A 19,759-nucleotide genomic window follows, 5' to 3' on the forward strand; every position below is an offset into this window, starting at 1 on the left:
GAGATTTTAATTTGTCGACAAGTTATACTGGAAGTTTTCTAGCAAGACTATGTATCAATCTGCTTAGCTCCTCCTGCTCTATAGCACGGTACATGCAGATTGTACTGTATTGTATTATCATCTGCTCAGCTCCTCCTGCTCTATAACATGATACCTGCAGGTTGTACTGTATTGTATTTATCATCTGCTCAGCTCCTCCTGCTCTATAACATGATCCCTACAGATTGTACTGTATTGTATATATCATCTTCTCAGCTCCTTCTGCTCTATAACATGATGCCTGCAGATTGTACTGTATTGTATATATATAATCTGCTCAGCTCCTCCTGCTCTATAACATGATCCCTACAGATTGTACTGTATTGTATATATCATCTTCTCAGCTCCTTCTGCTCTATAACATGATGCCTGCAGATTGTACTGTATTGTATATATATAATCTGCTCAGCTCCTCCTGCTCTATAACATGATACCTGTAGATTTTACAATTACAATATTGTATATATCATCTGCTGAGCTCCTCCTGCTCTATTACATGATACCTGCAGATTGTACTGTATTGTATACATCCTCTGCTCAGCTCCTCCTGCTCTATTACATGATACCTGCAGATTGTACTGTATTGTATATATCATCTGCTCAGCTCCTCCTGCTCTATTACATGATACCTGCAGATTGTACTGTATTGTATATATATAATCTGCTCAGCTCCTCCTGCTCTATAACATGATCCCTACAGATTGGACTGTATTGTATATATCATCTTCTCAGCTCCTTCTGCTCTATAACATGATGCCTGCAGATTGTACTGTATTGTATATATATCAACTGCTCAGCTCCTCCTGCTCTATAACATGATACCTGTAGATTTTACAATTACAATAATGTATATATCATCTGCTGAGCTCCTCCTGCTCTATTACATGATACCTGCAGATTGTACTGTATTGTATACATCATCTGCTCAGCTCCTCCTGCTCTATTACATGATACCTGCAGATTGTACTGTATTGTATACATCATCTGCTCAGCTCCTCCTGCTCTATTACATGATACCTGCAGATTGTACTGTATTGTATACATCATCTGCTCAGCTCCTCCTGCTCTATAACATGATACCTGCAGATTATACTGTATTGTATATATCCTCTGCTCAGCTCCTCCTGCTCTATTACATGATACCTGCAGATTGTACTGTATTGTATATATCATCTGCTCAGCTCCTCCTGCTCTATAACATGATACCTGCAGATTGGACTGTTTTGTATATATCATCTGCTCAGCACCTCCTGCTCTATAACATGATACCTGCAGATTGTACTGTATTGTATTTATCATCTGCTCAGCTCCTACTGCTCTATAACATGATGTCTGCAGATTGTACTGTATTGTATATGTAATCTGCACCGCTCCTCCTGCTCTATAACATGATACATGCAGATTGTACTGTATTGTATATATATCATCTGCTCAGCTCCTCCTGCTCTAAAACATGATACCTGTAGATTTTACAATATTGTATATATCATCTGCTGAGCTCCTCCTGCTCTATTACATGATACCTGCAGATTGTACTGTATTGTATATATCATCTGCTCAGCTCCTCCTGCTCTATAATATGATGTCTGCAGATTGTACTGTATTGTATTTATCATCTGCTCAGCTCCTCCTGCTCTATAACATGATACCTGTAGATTGTACAGTATTGTATATATCATCTGCTCAGCTCCTCCTGCTCTATAACATTATACCTGCAGATTGTACTGTATTGTATATATAATCTGCTCAGCTCCTCCTGCTCTATAACATTATACCTGCAGATTGTACTGTATTGTATATATAATCTGCTCAGCTCCTCCTGCTCTATAACATGATACCTGTAGATTGTACAGTATTGTATATATCGTCTGCTCTGCTCTATAACAGGATACCTGCAGATTGTACTGTATTGTATATATAATCTGCCCAGCTCCTCCTGCTCTATAAAATGATACTTGTTGCAGACACTAATATTAGTGTCCCCACTGTATCTTCCCACCTCCCTTTATGTTAATGATGATCACCACAAAACACGTTATCAGAACAGGAAGAGCACAAACAATAGCTTTATTTAATGCTCCTTTCACACTATAAAATGCATCCGTTTTAAAGATCCGTTTAATGTTCCGTTAAACCCTTAAAATCGGCCCTTTAACGGCCGTTACAAAATCCCATACAGCCGTTACAAAATCCCATTATAGTCTATGGGATTTTTACATTATGCGTTTTAACCCATCATAGCCAGTAATTAATAACGGACATTATTTTGTGAGGGGAGAAAGAAAGGAAGAAATATGCATGCACTATTTTTCCCGTTACTTTCTCCCCTCACAAAATAACGTCCTTATAATGTGTTCGGGGAGTAGGAGCAAACCCTAGAACTACTGGCATGTGTGTATGTAAGAAATGGGTTCCATTGCAAGAGGAAAAAGTGATTTAGAGGAAGCGAGCACTTATTTATAAAAAAGAAAACAATCACCTTAGTTTCACTCTCAAAAGATGAAGGTGTAAAGAAGCTGTCCCTGCCGTTGTTCTGTCTGCATTATTAAAGGGACATCAGCTATATATAAAGTATTGCAGTTTTTATATTGGCCACTGGAGGTCAACAGAGGGGACTCATCAAAAACTGGAAGTTCAGGGTTCAGGTTTTGCGCAAGCTGATGTTATTAGATCATCCTGCGTACTAGGTGCACATTTACAATGTCAGAGGGTAGCTTTTGTGTCTCTTTTAGGTGACTTAAGTGACACTGAGAAACGTGAGAAGGGATGTACGCAGGATTATGTTGGTATGGATTTGCATATCTGGTTTGTACGCACACACATACCATTCCATTTACTTGTTCAGTGTTCTGATTATAGCATGAATATAGAATGTTACCATACAGAGTATGTAATTTATGATGTCATACTGTGTATAAGTGATGCCACACACTCAGACCTGCCCATATAACAACACTTATAGATTTCCTATTAATGGCACCATCCTCGTCATCATAACCAGGAGTACCCCCTTTAACAGTGTTATGTAGTAAAAGACTGAGTATATCTCTGCTGATCAAGGATAGTAAATAGGCTTAAGTGGTGGCTGCTGGAACATTGGTTGTATCAGAGATCAAAACCGACCAAGGCATGAAGGGGGTTTGACTCCATAGCCACTTACCTGTGTATGCCTCCATATATCTCTCCTTTCAAAAGCAAACTGTATCATACTTAGCGCTGACAACTTTTTATAGCGCACTAAGGCTAGCATTGTTTGGAGACATTAAGGGGCCTATACTAAAGTATGTGTGCCTGTAAAATTGGATTAACCTTAACTACCCTCGCAATTTTAACACTATTTTCCGAAATTTCTGTAACAAGTGCGCAATTTTAACTGCGAGAATAGCAGTAAAAAAACTGCCTGGTAAATATGGGGGTACTGTTACATCAATGGTTCCTAATTCATCTTCAACTTCATTTTGCAAGTTTGGTAACATGTCCTGTAGGGGCTTCCAAACTTGAGTGGGGGGGGGGGGGGGAACTTCCATATTATTTTTAGTTTCCGAAGCCTCTTTCCCATAGTCGCTTTCCATAAAACAGGCAAATAATCAAAATGTTGCTAGTTTTTCACCTATAGCTCTGTCCTTGGAAAGTGTAGCTTGCATGCCAAGTGCGCAGTTTTGTGCACCATACGGCAATGTTATGTTGCACATTACAATTAGCTGAAATTTATAACGAGGTGTTTCTCTCATAGTAAATTCTGGATTGCTGCTGAAAATCGTGCAAAATAATTGCACAATGTCACCCCAAACACTACAGATAATAACACCTCAAGGACCTACTGAATATATTAATAGTATGTTTGCCTAGTATGTCTTGAAAGTGGAAATATTTATATATTTTTTAAAGTAAAAATGCCAGAAGGTTTGTGGCTCGTCCTTTGAACTAAAGAGACAAAATTTGAGCTTTTTTTCAGGTCACATCAGCTTTATGTTGGCAAATGGAGATGAGCGAAGTTACAGTGATTCGATTCGTCACAAACTTCTCGGCTCGGCAGTTGCTGACTTTAGCCTGCATAAATTAGTTCAGCTTTCAGGTGCTCCAGCGGGCTGAAGACTCTCTCCTAAGACTGTATCCACCTTTTCCAGCCCACAGAGCACCTGAAAGCTGAACTAATTTATGCAGGCTAAAGTCAGCAACTGCCGAGCTGAGAAGTTTGTGACGAATCGAATCACTGTAACTCCGCTCATCCCTATTGGCAAAGGTAAGAACACTGTAACTTCTGTGAAGCATAGAGGAGGTTTGGTTGTGGTTTGGGGCTGCTTTACTGCATCTGGTAAAGGGGGCCTCATTTACTAAGGCTTTTCTGAGTAGATTTTGTAGGGATTTTTGTGTCGCATTTGCTATGCGCCAAAATTTTTGCCCAAAAATCCTCCAACAGGATAATGACCCCAAACACACAGTAAAACATTGGTGTAAGACTCACGGCAGTAAGCTGGAACACAGGAGGTAGTGGATCTTCTGGACCTGTGTGGCAGGTGACACGGGCCATGCCAGGGAGCAGAGTCTAAGATGCCGCTGGTTTTCACCAGAGCCCGCCACAAAGCAGGAAGGTCTTGCTGTGACAGGCGGCATCCAGGTCCCTACCCCTGGCACGACTCGACCACACAGGTGACTGAGGTAAAATGAGGCACAAAAGGGATGAGACAAGACGTGGTCAGGATAGCATGAGGTCAGGGCAGGTGGCACAGGTGCATAGACAGGGACGAAGCAGGAGCTCAATAGGCAGGTGGCAAGGATCAAGGTCAGGTCATGGAATACAAGGGTCTAGAACACGGCAAGGAAACACAGAAAACGCTTTCTCTAAGGTGCTGAGGCAAACAATGATCCGGCAGGGGTGTGTGGGAAGTGCAGGACAGAGGTACAGGTGTGACAAATAATTACGGGCGCACTGGCCTTTTAAGGTGGGGGCAGGGGCACGCACACCGGAGCTAAGAGACAGAGAAGGAAGCAGCAGAGGGCGGAGGTGAGTGACGGGCTGGGACTCGCATGCGGGTACGTCCCGCGATGCAAATCCCAGCCCCGCTGGCTGGGGAAGTGAGAGAGGTAATGCGCTCATGGTCAGCTGAGACAGCTGGAGCAGTATACAGTGGGGATCAAAAGTTTGGGCACCCCAGGTAAAAATTTGTATTAATGTGCATAAAGAAGATAAGGAAAGATGGAAAAATCTCCAAAAGGCATCAAATTACAGATTAGACCTTCTTATAATATGTCAATAAAAGTTAGATTTTATTTCCATCATTTACACTTTCAAAATAACAGAAAACAAAAAAATAGTGTCTGCAAAAGTTTGGGCACCCTGCAGAATTTATAGCATGCACTGCCCCCTTTGCAAAGCTGAGATGTGCCAGTGTCATGGATTGTTCTCAATCATCATCTGGGAAGACCAGGTAATGTCAATCTCAAAGGTTTTAAATGCCCAGACTCATCTGACCTTGCCTCAACAATCAGCACCATGGGTTCTTCTAAGCAGTTGTCTAGAAATGTGAAACTGAAAATAGTTGACGCTCACAAAGCTGGAGAAGGCTATAAGAAGATAGCTAAATGTTTTCAGATGACAATATCATCTGTTCGGAATGTAATTAAGAAATTACAGTCATCAGGAACAGTGGAAGTTAAAGAAAGATCTGGAAGACCAAGAAAAATATCAGACAGAACAGCTCGCAGGATTGTGAGAAAAACTATTCAAAACCCACGTTTGACTGCACAATCCCTCCAGAAAGATCTGGCAGACACTGGAGTTTTGGTACACTATTCACCTATAGAGATACTTGTACAAATATGGTCTTCATGGAAGAGTCATCAGAAGAAAACCTCTTCTACGTCCTCACCACAAAAATCAGCGTATGAACTTTGCAAATGAACATATAGACAAGCCTGATGCATTTTGGAAACAAGTTCTGTGGACCGATGAGGTTAAAATTTAACTTTTTTGGCCAGAATGAGCAAAGGTACATTTGGAGAAGAAGGGGAACAGAATTTAATTAAAAGAACCTCTATCCAACTGTTAAGTATGGGGGTGGATCAATCATGCTTTGGGGTTGTATTGCAGCCAGTGGCATAGGGAACATCTCACGAGTAGAAGAAAAAATGGATTCAATAACATTTCAGCAAATTTTGGATGCTAACGTGATACCATCTGTGAAAAAGCTGAAGTTAAAGAGAGGATGGCTTCTAAACATACCTCGAAATCCACGGGGGATTACATCAAGAGGCGTAAACTGAAGGTTTTGCCATGGCCTTCACAATCTCCTGACCTCAACATAATTGAAAATCTATGGATAGACCTTAAAAGAGCAGTGCGTGACAGACAGCCCAGAAATCTCAAAGAACTGGAAGAATGGGCAAAGATACCTCAAACAAGAATTGAAAGACTCTTGGCTGGCTACAAAAAGCGTTTACAAGCTGTGATACTTGCCAAAGGGGGCAGTACAAGATATTAACTCTGCAGGGTGCCCAAACTTTTGCAGATGCCATTTTTTTGTTTTCTGTTATTTTGAAAGTGTAAATGATGGAAATAAAATCTAACTTTTGTTGACATATTATAAGAATTTCTAATCTGTAATTTGATGCCTTTTGGAGATTTTTCCATCTTTCCTTGGCTTCTTTATGCACATTAATACACATTTTTACCTGGGGTGCCCAAACTTTTGATCCCCACTGTATTATGAGGAGTGGGCCAAGATACCTGCAGTCTGGAGAAGATACCTTCACGCCTGAGACAGCTGGAGCAGGATCTTATGAGGAGTGGGCCAAGATACCTGCAGTCTGGAGAAGACACCTTCACACCTGAGACAGCTGGAGCAGGATCTTATGAGGAGTGGGCCAAGATACCTGCAGTCTGGAGAAGACACCTTCACATCTGAGACAGCTGGAGCAGGATCTTATGAGGAGTGGGTCAAGATACCTGCAGTCTGGAGAAGACACCTTCACACCTGAGACATATGGAGCAGGATCTTATGAGGAGTGGGCCAAGATACCTGCAGTCTGGAGAAAACACCTTCACACCTGAGATAGCTGGAGCAGGATCTTATGAGGAGTGGGCCAAGATACCTGCAGTCTGGAGAAGACACCTTTACACCTGAGACAGCTGGAGCAGGATCTTATGAGGAGTGGGCCAAGATACCTGCAGTCTGGAGAAAACACCTTTACACCTGAGACAGCTGGAGCAGGATCTTATGAGGAGTGGGCCAAGATACCTGCAGTCTGGAGAAAACACCTTTACACCTGAGACAGCTGGAGTAGGATCTTATGAGGAGTGGGCCAAGATATCTAGAAACAAGTGCAGAAGTCTCATTGAGAGTTGGGAAGGGTACCAATAATTTTGTCCATGTCTGTATCTTTTTAAGTGGGTGGAGATGTTAGCTAGTTTAGCTATTTCTTGTCTTTTGGGCTTGTGAAGTAAACTTCCGGACATATCTTGATGTTCAGATTGATTAAAGAAAAAAACAGAAGCTTGTGGTTTTGCAGGCCATAAATGAAGGTGGAGGCTTTGGTCATGATATGTACATTTGTGTACATTTGATCATGTTTCACGCTGAGCAGGATTTCATCAAGGATGTCTATGCATAACATAAGGGATAGGGAAAGATCCTTTCACTGAGAACAACTGACTGGAAGACCTGAGAGAGGACTCTTCCGATGGCCATGTGACAGACAAATTATCTCCATCAGATCTAACATGGCCAGGAAGTAGCCATCAGAAAACTTCCTGTTTCAGAATCAGAAGATGCCGGAAGTTGCAGCACAAACAGCTGCTGTAAACTCAGAGTTGTACAGCTGTACACTTCTTTGGCATGGAAAAATCTTATAATGCCGGTTAGGAAAAGGGCGACCAGGACCTCACCCCAACCATTATCTCTACCTACTTGGACGATCCGACCTAAACGGCGTGCCCCTAACTCGGCGATGGTCCCTAAACTGATCTTTTTGCAGGGGCGTCAGAGTAGTCAGTATAGTCAGATTAACCTGGTTGGCAAGACATGGTAAAAAATACAGTACAAAATAACAAACCAAACGAAGAGTCAGGACAAGCAATGTGTCAAACCTAGACAGTGGTGTCGTACAGAATCAGCAGACAGAAGAATGGTCTGGGCAAAGGTCAGGTCACAGAAGATCAGAACAGCCAGTGGAACACAGAAAAATAAGGAATGCTGAAGGGCATAAACCTCTATCACTGTTACAGGTATACAATCAGAGCAGGTTTAAATCCCCCACCCTGGGAGGTGTGAGCCCCAGCACCAAGTCCATTGGTGTCCCCACCTGGTAGGCCTACAGGCACATTACTTACTGATGGACAGCTCTGCAATATGCAAGACAGTTGTCAAGGGGAACTGCCGGGCATGCAGAGTGCAGGATGGACGTAACGCTGAAGCAGGGCAATGTATGTAACAAAAGAAATTGGCACCATAGGACGTGGTGCATTTAAGATTTTTTATAATCATTTCCTCTAATATAGTATGTAAAGTAATGCTGACTAAGCAAAAGGCTATCCACAAAGTGTCCAGGATCCCCACAACCAGCTGAAATTTGTGGTGAAATCTGTACATAAGTGTTAAATTTACCTGCAGTGCCCCCACAGGGAAAATGAAGTATTACAAAGCGCCCATTCAAATCAATGGGTTGTTTGTGTAGTTTAGAATAGGACAGGTCCTGCAGAGCAAGAGATACTCTATGTATACCCTCCACTCTCTATCTAGTCAAGGAATGAGATTCCTGTGCAGATGACCTCCTCCTTATTAAGTCTTATTTCTAAGCTGGACAAACTGTAAACTGTACAATATTATGCATCAGTGTATTATTTAGATATTTTGGGGTATTTGAAGGGGTACTCCACTGCCCCAGCAATCTGAATATTTTTCTCCGAATGATGTGTGCGGGCTGCGGGGGTCGTGATGTCACGCCACACCCCTCAATGCAAGCCTATGGGAGGGGGCGTTACGCCCCCTCCCATAGACTTGCATTGAGGGGCGTCGCGTGACGTCGCGACCCCCGCAGCCTGCACCCAGCGTTCGGAACAAAATGTTCTGAACGCTAGGGCAGTGGAGTACCCCTTTAAGCCAGCTAGGTGGTTGGAAAGCATTGATATTAAGACCAATCAAAGGCATCATACATCAATGAACACCTGTCATAATTATTACCCCGTACGTCTTAGAGATGAGCTGCATTATAATGGCTTGTTTGTTCGGAGGAAATTCCTCAGACGTCTCGTTGCTTGCTCCAGGCAAAGTTGCTGGGGTTTTTTTCAGCTAGAATGATCACACTTTAACAAAGGACAGAGGAAACAAACTTTCCAGGTCTCTATATACAGTAATAGCCTGTTAACCCATCCCTTGCCACCTTCTCCGATGATTGTATACATTTATTGCTATTTTGCTAAGTCGCATAAAACTTGGCAATATTCAGAAGTCACGTAGAGAATGAATGGGACGGTGGCCAATCATACGCACTGCTGCTTTGTTCACTCAGAGAGTGATCCGTGGGGGTTTTAGTGGCCAGACCACCATAAATCAACTAGTTACCCCCTATTCTTAGATAGGATAGGGATATGCCCTATAATTCTTTCTTTCTGGATTTCATAATGGTTTGAGTTAGAACCAAGCACTTTGAACTTTGTCCACTTTAAACAATTGCTGTTTGTTAGAACAGTCCCCAAAAATGATCTGTGGTGTTTGGGGTGACACCCTAGAAATCAGCTACAACCTGTGGAGAAACCTGTAAAAATCTGATAAATGTTTTTGAAGTTACACAAAGCCAAACATGATGCTTTATGCTGGCGTAAGGTACATGTGTGTGGACAATTTTATTCTAACTGCAATATTTAGAGTCAAAAGAATTTAGAACAAAATTAGTACAATTTGGAGCTTTTACATTTTTTTTATGCCTTTTTCTGAATCAACACAGATCCTCACAGCCACTATATGTGGAAACCCAAAAGATGAATATCAAACCAAAAATATGAAAAATGAATAAAAATAAGCATAAAACAGTGCTAATCTATTACACATGGTGCTTTTAGCTTGTTCTGCCTAGAATTGTTTTACAGTGGTCCCTCAAGTTACAATATTAATCGGTTCCAGGACGACCATTGTATGTTGAAACTATTGTATGTTGAGACCATAACTCTATAGAAACCTGGTAATTGGTTCTGTAGCCACCAAAATGTCATCCAAAAAAAGGAAAAAGTGAGGATTAAACAAAAATAAGTTGATAAATATAGATAAAGTAAGTCCTTACATATAAATGTAATAAAGATCTGCTGGGAGCTGTAATCACTGTCTATGTAGAGGACAGGAGCTTCTTCAGGGTCCTGTACAGTACACACAATATCCTAAAAAAGTAATATGAAGTCGTCCTCACCTGGTGTTCAAAGGAGCAGCTAACCCTGGCACAGGTAAAGAGTACAGAAGATGTAATACCTCCCTGTACTGTAGGGGGCGCTACCAGACAGGAATTCAGTGAATGCACTTCAATAATACAGGGGTTTACCAGTGAATGCCCATTCTGATTGGTCAGTTCTTCCAACCATTGACATGTTTCACAGATCTGGACTGTCTGTAGCATTGTATGTTGAGTCTGGTTTCAAGTTACAATGCTCCAGAAAAGACCATTGTATGGTGAAAATATTGTATGTTGAGGCCATTGTAAGTTGAGGGATCACTGTATAATATGCCCTTAAAACAGCTGTAAGGAGAATTACAGTGTGAAGCCGCCAGGGCATGCTGGGACTTGTAGTTCTCTAACACAGGAGAACAGAAAAACAGTGTGGACACATCACACTGTGATGTGTGACAACTGTGTCTGGGTATGTGTTGGACACTGCACAGCTCGGAGGGACTGCACTGCTACACTGCTGTGAAACACTAAAGAGTCACATTAGTACCTTTACTGTCTGTGTAACTACATATTATCACTGGGATGTAGAAAAAGGGTGGGCCGCTAAGTAAAGTAATGGATAGTGCTGCAGGTCACTGATGAAAGGGGTCCTAGAGGGTGAAGCTGTGCAGAGAGCCACAAACCTAGAGCATCTACAGAGACACTGTGAGTAACTGGTACCTACTGTGTCCCACAGACACGTGTGTTTGCAGGACAGGGAATGTAAGGCTGGGTTCACATATGTCTGGCATCTGGCATAAGTGAACTCAGCCTAAATCTCGACGCAACTGATGCCGCAACTGATGACAACGTGCATCAATTGTCATCAGTTGTATGGCATCCGGCGTCCATTGTTTCTGACATCGAACAGCAAGCTGCGTTCCCCTGTCTGGTGCTGTCCAGTGTATCCAGCCATCAGTTGTCAAAATTGGTATGCTGGATAATTGTGAATTGTCCCATTCAAATGAATGGGATCAGTTCTAGCATCAGTTTCCCTGCACGCCGGAGAGAAACTATGTCGGACAACTGACATATGTAAACCCAGCCTAAGGCATCCTGGTGGCAGCTGTAGCGGTCACATCAGACAGGTAGCTGCTTGCGTAATGACACGCGACAAAGTGTGGAAGCATCGCAACTTGATGCTATATTCAATCTCTGAGAGGCCATCGTAAGAGAACACAATCATAAAGTTATACAGCTGGGTACCAACAACCTGCATGCATCATATTTCCTAGGGGAAGTAAAACTGAAAGAGTCACTGGTCAAGAAGGATTTGCGTGTGCTTGTAGATCATACAGAACTACATGTAATGTCAAGCAGCTGCTTCTAAGACTAGCAGGACATTATATAGTAAAACAGGCATGGACTAACGGGACAGGGACATAATATTACTGCTTTATAAAGCATTGGTGCAGCCTCATCTGGAACATACTGATTTGTTTTAGACATCAGTCCATAGAAAGGATGTCCTGGAGCTGGAAAAGGTAACAAGGTATGCAACTCAGCTAATAAGGGGCATGGAGCATCTCAGTCATTAGACAAAAATGCTTCTTTCTCCTGTTATAAGCTTGCAAACCAGCCACCACCCCAATAGTTTTTTTTCCTGGTCTGCTAAAAGTTTGGTTTGTAGCTCAGTCTGGGATCAAATGACAAACAATACAAGTCTATGGAGGGGGGGAGGGGAAGGTGGGAGGGGGAAAGTGTCTGAATATACCGTACATAACAGAGACACAGAGAGAGATCTCACCCCCTGGGCTTTATACGCAGTTTAGACTGGTCACTTTATCATGCCTCCAAGAGACATAAAAGGATCATACGACATCATCTTTATGAAATATTTGTATCTGTGACAAAAAAAATCAAAACATGTCTCGTCTACTTCAGAAGATTTTTGATGTACTTCTCAAAGTTTTTCCCACGTACTTCTCAAGATTTTGTAATTGTCCTTCCATGGAAAAGAGGAAGAACTGTCTGCAAAGGGTTCACACGAAAAGATTCATAAATAAAACCAGAACATGCCGCATTAGCTTAAAGCATTACTTGGAAATTCCTAAAGAAAGACTAATTCAAGCCAGTCCAAAAGGGGCGAGAATGTAAAAATATGTGTGCAATTGATCCTATAATCTACAAATAGGTAAAGTCATATTTACCAAATAAAATATAGCATCAAAATGATGACAGACTGACAAATTGATTACTAGAAATACATTACTATAGTCTTGGCAATGGGGTTGCTTACTGGCAGGTCACCTCACACCCCTCCATTCATGTCTATGGGAGGGGGAGTGGCGGCCGCCACGCCCCCTCCCATAGACATGAATGGAGGGTGTGACGTGATGTCACTAGGGCCATGACGTCACGCCCCCCCCCATCTCGGAGGCAGCGCCACGCACAGAATGCTGGAGGCTGTAACAAGAATGCAGAGGTACCCAGCGGCGGGACCCCTGCGATCATACATCTTATCCCCTATCCTTTGGATAGGGAATAAGATGTATAAAGCCAGAATACCCTTTTAATAGATGTAGGACCCTGTTTAAGATTTTGCACTGGAATCCAGGAGCTTCATGTTACACTTCTTTCCACTCATAGGGCCTATTCACACACTACAGAATTTCCAGGTGAAGAAATATTGATGGAGCAACGTTCCATTGTTTTCAATGGGGTTCCACTGTTGAATTGCCTATCCTGGACTCCCCCAAAAGAATGAATATGATCTTTGTTGTAGCAGGACCTGCTTAGAAATGCATTGCTCTCAATGGAGAGGGTCCATGCCGCTTGATTTCGGTGGCACCTTTTCCATAGTGCCATAGTTCTGTAGAGTTCCGTAGAGTTTTTATTAATGGGGGAGAAAGATTTAGTGTGCTGTCCTAGTCCTGCATCTGAATAAGCTGGAAAAAAGCAAAAAAGATGCTTGTTGGCGCCCCCCGGCACCCAGCTCCTGGAACTTATGCCCTTGTTACTTATCCTCTTGCTACATTTCTTTTTTTTTTTTTTTTAAATGGGCACTGTCATCAACTTTATTTTTTGATATGTTGTAGTACTTATGTACTACAACATATCTCTAATATACTTTTATTATTATTTTTTTCATTAAAAAGGTTTAATTTACATTTAAAAACCGGCTACTGAAAAAGGACTGATTTTGGAGTGGCAATCAGTCCTTTTTTAGTTAGGCTGCACTCGCTTCCTGCCTGTCAATCAGACAGGTGGGAGCGAGCGCATTGGCTCTCCGGCCACTGGCTGGGAGGCCACTCCTCCCGCACATCGCCGCCGCCGCCTCGTTGCCGCCGCTGTCCCTGCACGCCCACGGCCGGACTCTGCAGTAACTGCAAGTGTAATGAGGGAACGGGGTATGCGGGGCGGGGGGGGGGGGGGGAGGAGGGAACGGGCTATTGCCGTAGCGGGGGGGGGGGAACGGGCTAGCAAAAAAAAAAATAGGATGGTGGGATGGTGGGAGCTACCCTTTAAGTATTTATTTATGACATTTTTGAAAAAACATAACAACACAATAAAACTCCAGAGAGCACCACAAGATCACCCAAACTATACAGGATACAATTCAAATGTTACAGAGATAAGTATAAACAGGATAACAATACAAGTAAAGGTAAATCCTCTATACAAAACATTATCACATTACAGGAACCAGCCTAGTCGCTTCGCCCCTATGGGTAGAGTGTTACTACCCAATGAAACCTCCTCCGCTGGGGCATGAAAAGCTAAAGAATGAGCCACAGACAAGAGAGTAGGTGACAAGGCCTGCAAATATGGTAGAAGACCAGCAGGGGTACCAAAGACTGCGAGGAATAAAAAGCACTATAAAAATCCCAGAATATACCATTAATTACTATCGAGTCAGACTCCAATACCCCATTTGACCCTCAAATACAAGGGATTGAAACCACCGCCCGACTCTCCTTAGCCAAATATGCAAAAAATTTCAATTTTTTATCCCCAAACTCGAAGAGGGGAGCATTCCTTTCCACATCAGTGTCTTTTACCTTATACATTGAAATTTCATTTATTTTAATTGCCTCATCTGACACAAAACATCTTTTCTTAAAATTCAAGTACAATGGGTTACTCCGAAAACATTTCATCATGTGACTGACGAAATCTCACGACTCTGCATTATTACACTAGAACTAAGCAGACCTGATTCTGATCCTATTAGCGTTTAGAAGCTAATGGCAGGAAATTCGTACACTTTTCAAAACTGCTACTGTAATATTCTTACTGTCTAGTTCCAGTCTAGTATAAAAAAAGGATGTCTTTATTTCTGCCAAAACATCTTAACCCCTTAAGGACTGAGCCCTTTTTCACCTTAAGGACTCGGCCATTTTTTGCAAATCTGACCATTGTCACTTTAAACATTAATAACTCTGGAATGCTTTTAGTTATCATTCTGATTCCGAGACTGTTTTTTCGTGACATATTCTACTTTAACGTAGTGGTAAAATTTTTTGGTAACTTGCATCCTTTCTTGGTGAAAAATCCCAAAATTTTATGAAAAATTTGAAAATTTAGCATTTTTCTAACTTTGAAGCACTCTGCTTGTAAGGAAAATGGATATTCCAAATAATTTTTTTTTATTCACATATACAATATGTCTACTTTATGTTTGCATCATAAAATTGATGAGTTTTTACTTTTGGAAGACACCAGAGGGCTTCAAAGTTCCGCAGCAATTTTCCAATTTTTCACAAACTTTTGAAACTCGCTTTTTTTCAGGGACCAGTTCAGGTTTGAAGTGGATTTGAAGGGTCTTCATATTAGAAATACCCCATAAATGACCCCATTATAAAAACTGCACCCCCGAAAGTATTCAAAATGACATTCAGTAAGCGTTTTAACCCTTTACGGGTTTCACAGGAATAGCAGCAAAGTGAAGGAGAAAATTCACAATCTTCATTTTTTACACTCGCATGTTCTTGTAGACCCAATTTTTGAATTTTTGCAAGGGGTAAAAAGGAGAACATTTTTACTTGTATTTGAAACCCAATTTCTCTCGAGTAAGCACATACCTCATATGTGTATGTAAAGTGTTCGGCGGGCGCAGTAGAGGGCTCAGAAGGGAAGGAGCGTCAAATGGTTTTTGGGGGGCATGTCACCTTTAGGAAGCCCCTATGGTGCCAGAACAGCAAAAAACCCCACATGGCATACCATTTTGGAAACTAGACCCCTCGGGGAACGTAACAAGGGGTAATGTGAACCTTAATACCCCACAGGTGATTCACGACTTTTGCATATGTAAAAAAAAAAAAAAAAAATTTTTTACCTAAAATGCTTGGTTTCCCTAAAGTTTTACATTTTTAAAAAGGGTAATAGCAGAAAATACCCCCCAAAATTTGAAGCCCAATTTCTCCCGATTCAGAAAACACCCCATATGGGGGTGAAAAGTGCTCTGCTGGCGCACTACAGGTCTCAGAAGAGAAGGAGTCACATTTGGCTTTTTTGAAGGAAATTTTGCTCTGGGGGCATGCCGCATTTAGGAAGCCCCTATGGTGCCAGGACAGCAAAAAAAAACACATGGCATACCATTTTGGAAACTAGACCCCTCGGGGAACGTAACAAGGGGTAAAGTGAACCTTAATACCCTACAGGTGTTTCACGACTTTTGCATATGTAAAAAAAAAATAAAAAAATTTACCTAAAATGCTTGGTTTCCCAAAAAAATTTACATTTATACAAAGGGTTAAAGCAGAAAATACCCCCCAAAATTTGAAGCTCAATTTCTCCCGATTCAGAAAACACCCCATATGGGGGTGAAAAATGCTCTGTTGGCGCACTACAGGTCTCAGAAGAGAAGAAGTCACATTTGGCTTTTTGAAAGCAAATTTTGCTCTGGGGGCATGCCGCATTTAGGAAGCCCCTATGGTGCCAGGACCGCAAAAAAAAAACCACATGGCATACCATTTTGGAAACAAGAGCCCTCGGGGAATGTAACAAGGGGTTAAGTGAACCTTAATACCCCACAGGCGTTTCACGACTATTGCATATGTAAAAAAATTTTTTAAAAATTTACCTAAAATGCTTCTTTTCCCCAAAACTTTACATTTTTAAAAAGGGTAAAAGCAGAAAATACCCCCCAAAATTTGAAGCCCAATTTCTCCCGAGTACGGCGATACCCCATATGTGGCCCTTAACTGTTGCCTTGAAATACGACAGGGCTCCAAAGTGAGAGCGCCATGCGCATTTGAGGCCTAAATTAGGGATTGCATAGGGGTGGACATAGGGGTATTCTACGCCAGTGATTCCCAAACAGGGTGCCTCCAGCTGTTGCAAAACTCCCAGCATGCCTGGACAGTCAACGGCTGTCCGACAATACTGGGAGTTGTTGTTTTGCAACAGCTGGAGGCTCCGTTTTGGAAACCGTGGCGTACCAGACGTTTTTCATTTTTATTGGGGAGGGGAGGGGGGCTGTGTAGGGGTATGTGTATATGTAGTGTTTTTTACTTTTTATTTTATTTTTTGTGTTAGTGTAGTGTAGTGTTTTTAGGGTACAGTCACACGGGCAGGGGGTTCACAGTAGTTTCTCGCTGGCAGTTTGAGCTGTTGCAGAAAATTTGCTGCAGCTCAAACTTGCAGCCCGATACTTACTGTAAGCCTCCGCCCATGTGAGTGTACCCTGTACGTTCACATTGGGGGGGACATCCAGCTGTTGCAAAACTACAACTCCCAGCATGCGCTGACAGACTGTACATGCTGAGAGTTTTAGTTTTGCAACAGCTGTAGGCACACTGGTTATGTATCACGGAGTTTGTGACCTTACTCAGTGTTTCAAAACCAGTGTGCCTCCAGCTGTTGCAAAACTACAACTCCCAGCATGTACGGTGCATGGTGTAAGGTGACTGCTGGGAGTTGTAGTTTTCAACAGCTGGAGGCACACCGGTCGTGAAACACTGAGTTAGGTAAAAAAAAAAACTCTGTTTCACAACCAGTGTGCCTTCAGCTGTTGCAAAACTACAACTCTCAGCAGTCACCGACAGCCAACGGGCATGCTGGGAGTTGTAGTTATGCAACCAGCAGATGCACCACTACAACTCCCAGCATGCACTTTAGCTGTTTGTGCAAGCTGGGAGTTGTAGTTATACAACAGCTGAAGGTACACTTTTCCATAGAAAAAATGTGCCTCCAGCTGTTGCAAAACCATAAGTCCCAGCATGCCCATAAGGGAATGCTGGGAGTTGTGGTGGTCTGCCTCCTGCTGTTGCATAACTACAGCTCCCAGCATGCCCTTTTTGCATGCTGGGAGCTGTTGCTAAGCAACAGCAGGAGGCTGTCACTCACCTCCTGCTGCTGCTCCATCGCAGGCTGTCCCTCGCCGCCGCCGCCGTCGCTCCTGGGGCCCCGATCCCAACATGGACGCCGGGGATCGGGGTCCCCAGCACCCGGGGTCGTCTTCCCGCACCCGCTCACGCCCTCCGGAAGAGGGGCGGAGCGGGTGCGGGAGTGACGCCCGCAGCAGGCGCCCCGATTGGTCGGCCGGTAATCCGGCCGACGAATCAGGGCGATCGTGAGGTGGCACCAGTGCCACCTCACCCCTGCAGGCTCTGGCTGTTCGGGGTCACCGGGTCACTGGAGACCCGATTGACCCGGAATCGCCGCAGATCGCTGGACTGAATTGTCAATTGACATAATGACCCCCCTGGGCGATATGCCGGGATGCCTGCTGAACGATTTCAGCAGGCATCCGGCTCCGGTCCCCAACCGGCTAGCGGTGGGGACCGGAATTCCCACGGGCGTATGGATACGCCCTGCGTCCTTAAGGACTCGGGATGCAGGGCGTATCCATACGCCCTGCGTCCTTAAGAGGTTAAAGGAGATGTACGGCGCAGACTTTTTCTATTCCGTGCTGCCCGGGCTGCAAAAAAAGACAAAACAAACTTTCACTTACCTCCATATGTTCCCCCGGAGCTCCGCAACAGCTGATCGGTCGGCCGGGCTGTCTGCTTCCTACTTCCTTTAGCCCGATACGTCACACGGCGCTTCAGCCTATCACCGGCAGAGGCGGGACATCGCAGCGGCCGGTGATAGGCTGAAGCGTCATGTGACGTATCGGGCTAAAGGAAGAAGGAAGCAGACAGCCCGGCCGACCGATCAGCTGTTGCGGAGCTCCGGGGGAACATATGGAGGTAAGTGAAAATTTGTTTTGTCTTTTTTTGCAGCCCGGGCAGGACGGAATAGAAAAAGTCTGCGCCGGACATCTCCTTTAAAAAAGGGTAATCTGTCAGCTGCAATTCACATTCCAAACTGCTGATACTTCGGGATGGCTTTTAGGGCACGGGGACAAATAGTACCTTTTATACCTCTATCTGTGCTTCCATAGTGTAGAAAAATGCATTTAACAATGTGTCAAACATTCATTCCCAGGCCTCGGAGTGCTGAGGGCTAGAACACCTCCTCATTTCCCCTCTTATCCCTGTCCTTGCTTGATTGACAGTAAGCTGGAAGCCAAGCCCTGTTTCCAAATCTTTCACCTGCACACAATTTCTATGCATGGTGCAGGAATTTGGGAACAGGGCTTGGCTTCCAGCTGACTGTGAGCAGGGAATGGAGATCAAGAGCATTTTCTACATTAGGGAAGCACAGACAGACATTCTAGAGCACTCTACACATTAGACTGGGAAGATTGACCTACTTACAGCACAATAGGGGAGATGTATCAAAACCTGTGTAGAGTAAAAATTGACCAGTGGCTCACAGCAACCAATCAGATTGCTATATTCAGTTTTCAAAGGCCCTTTTCAAAATGAAAGACGCAAGCTGATTGGTTGCTATGGGCAACTGGTCAATTTTTTTCTCTGCACAGGTTTTGATCAATCTCCCCCAATGCCCCTAAGCACACAGGAGCAGCTTAGGGACAACTCTGTGAATGTCCTTGAGTGGTCCAGCCAGTGCCTTGAATTGAACCTAACAAACATATCTGGAGAAGCCTGACAATGTCCATGCAATATTTTTGTTTTCACTTTATTATGAGGTATTGACTGTAGAATCATGAGTGTGCTCATATGGTGGGTTAGTTTACTCATAGGTGCATGCGTGTATGTACTTAGAATGTGCAGTGGATGTGTGGATGTGTAATTGCATACTGTAAATATAGTAACTGTGCATGCATGAACAGGGGCGTAACTATAGGGGGGAAAAGTCGCTCCGGGTCCTGGTGTCTAAGGGGGCCCCAAGGCTCATCTGCCCCATGAGAAAACAGTTTTATAAATGGCAGATTTTGCATCGGGGCCCAGAAGCTTTAAAGGGGTTATCCAGGAAAAAACTTTTTTTTATATATATATCAACTGGCTCCAGAAAG

The 19,759-nt window shown here is 43.2% G+C and overlaps 1 protein-coding gene across 2 annotated transcripts in view; it reads left to right on the top strand.

The window, feature by feature from the left end:
• SH3BP2 (SH3 domain binding protein 2) overlaps window positions 1–19,759 on the top strand; it is a 142,629-nt gene that overhangs the window by 78,305 nt on the left and 44,565 nt on the right. The gene's annotated exons all lie outside the window — the stretch shown is intronic.

Source organism: Hyla sarda, chromosome 1 (genome assembly GCF_029499605.1).
Source record: "Hyla sarda isolate aHylSar1 chromosome 1, aHylSar1.hap1, whole genome shotgun sequence".
In the NCBI taxonomy this organism is placed as follows: Eukaryota; Metazoa; Chordata; class Amphibia; order Anura; family Hylidae; genus Hyla; species Hyla sarda.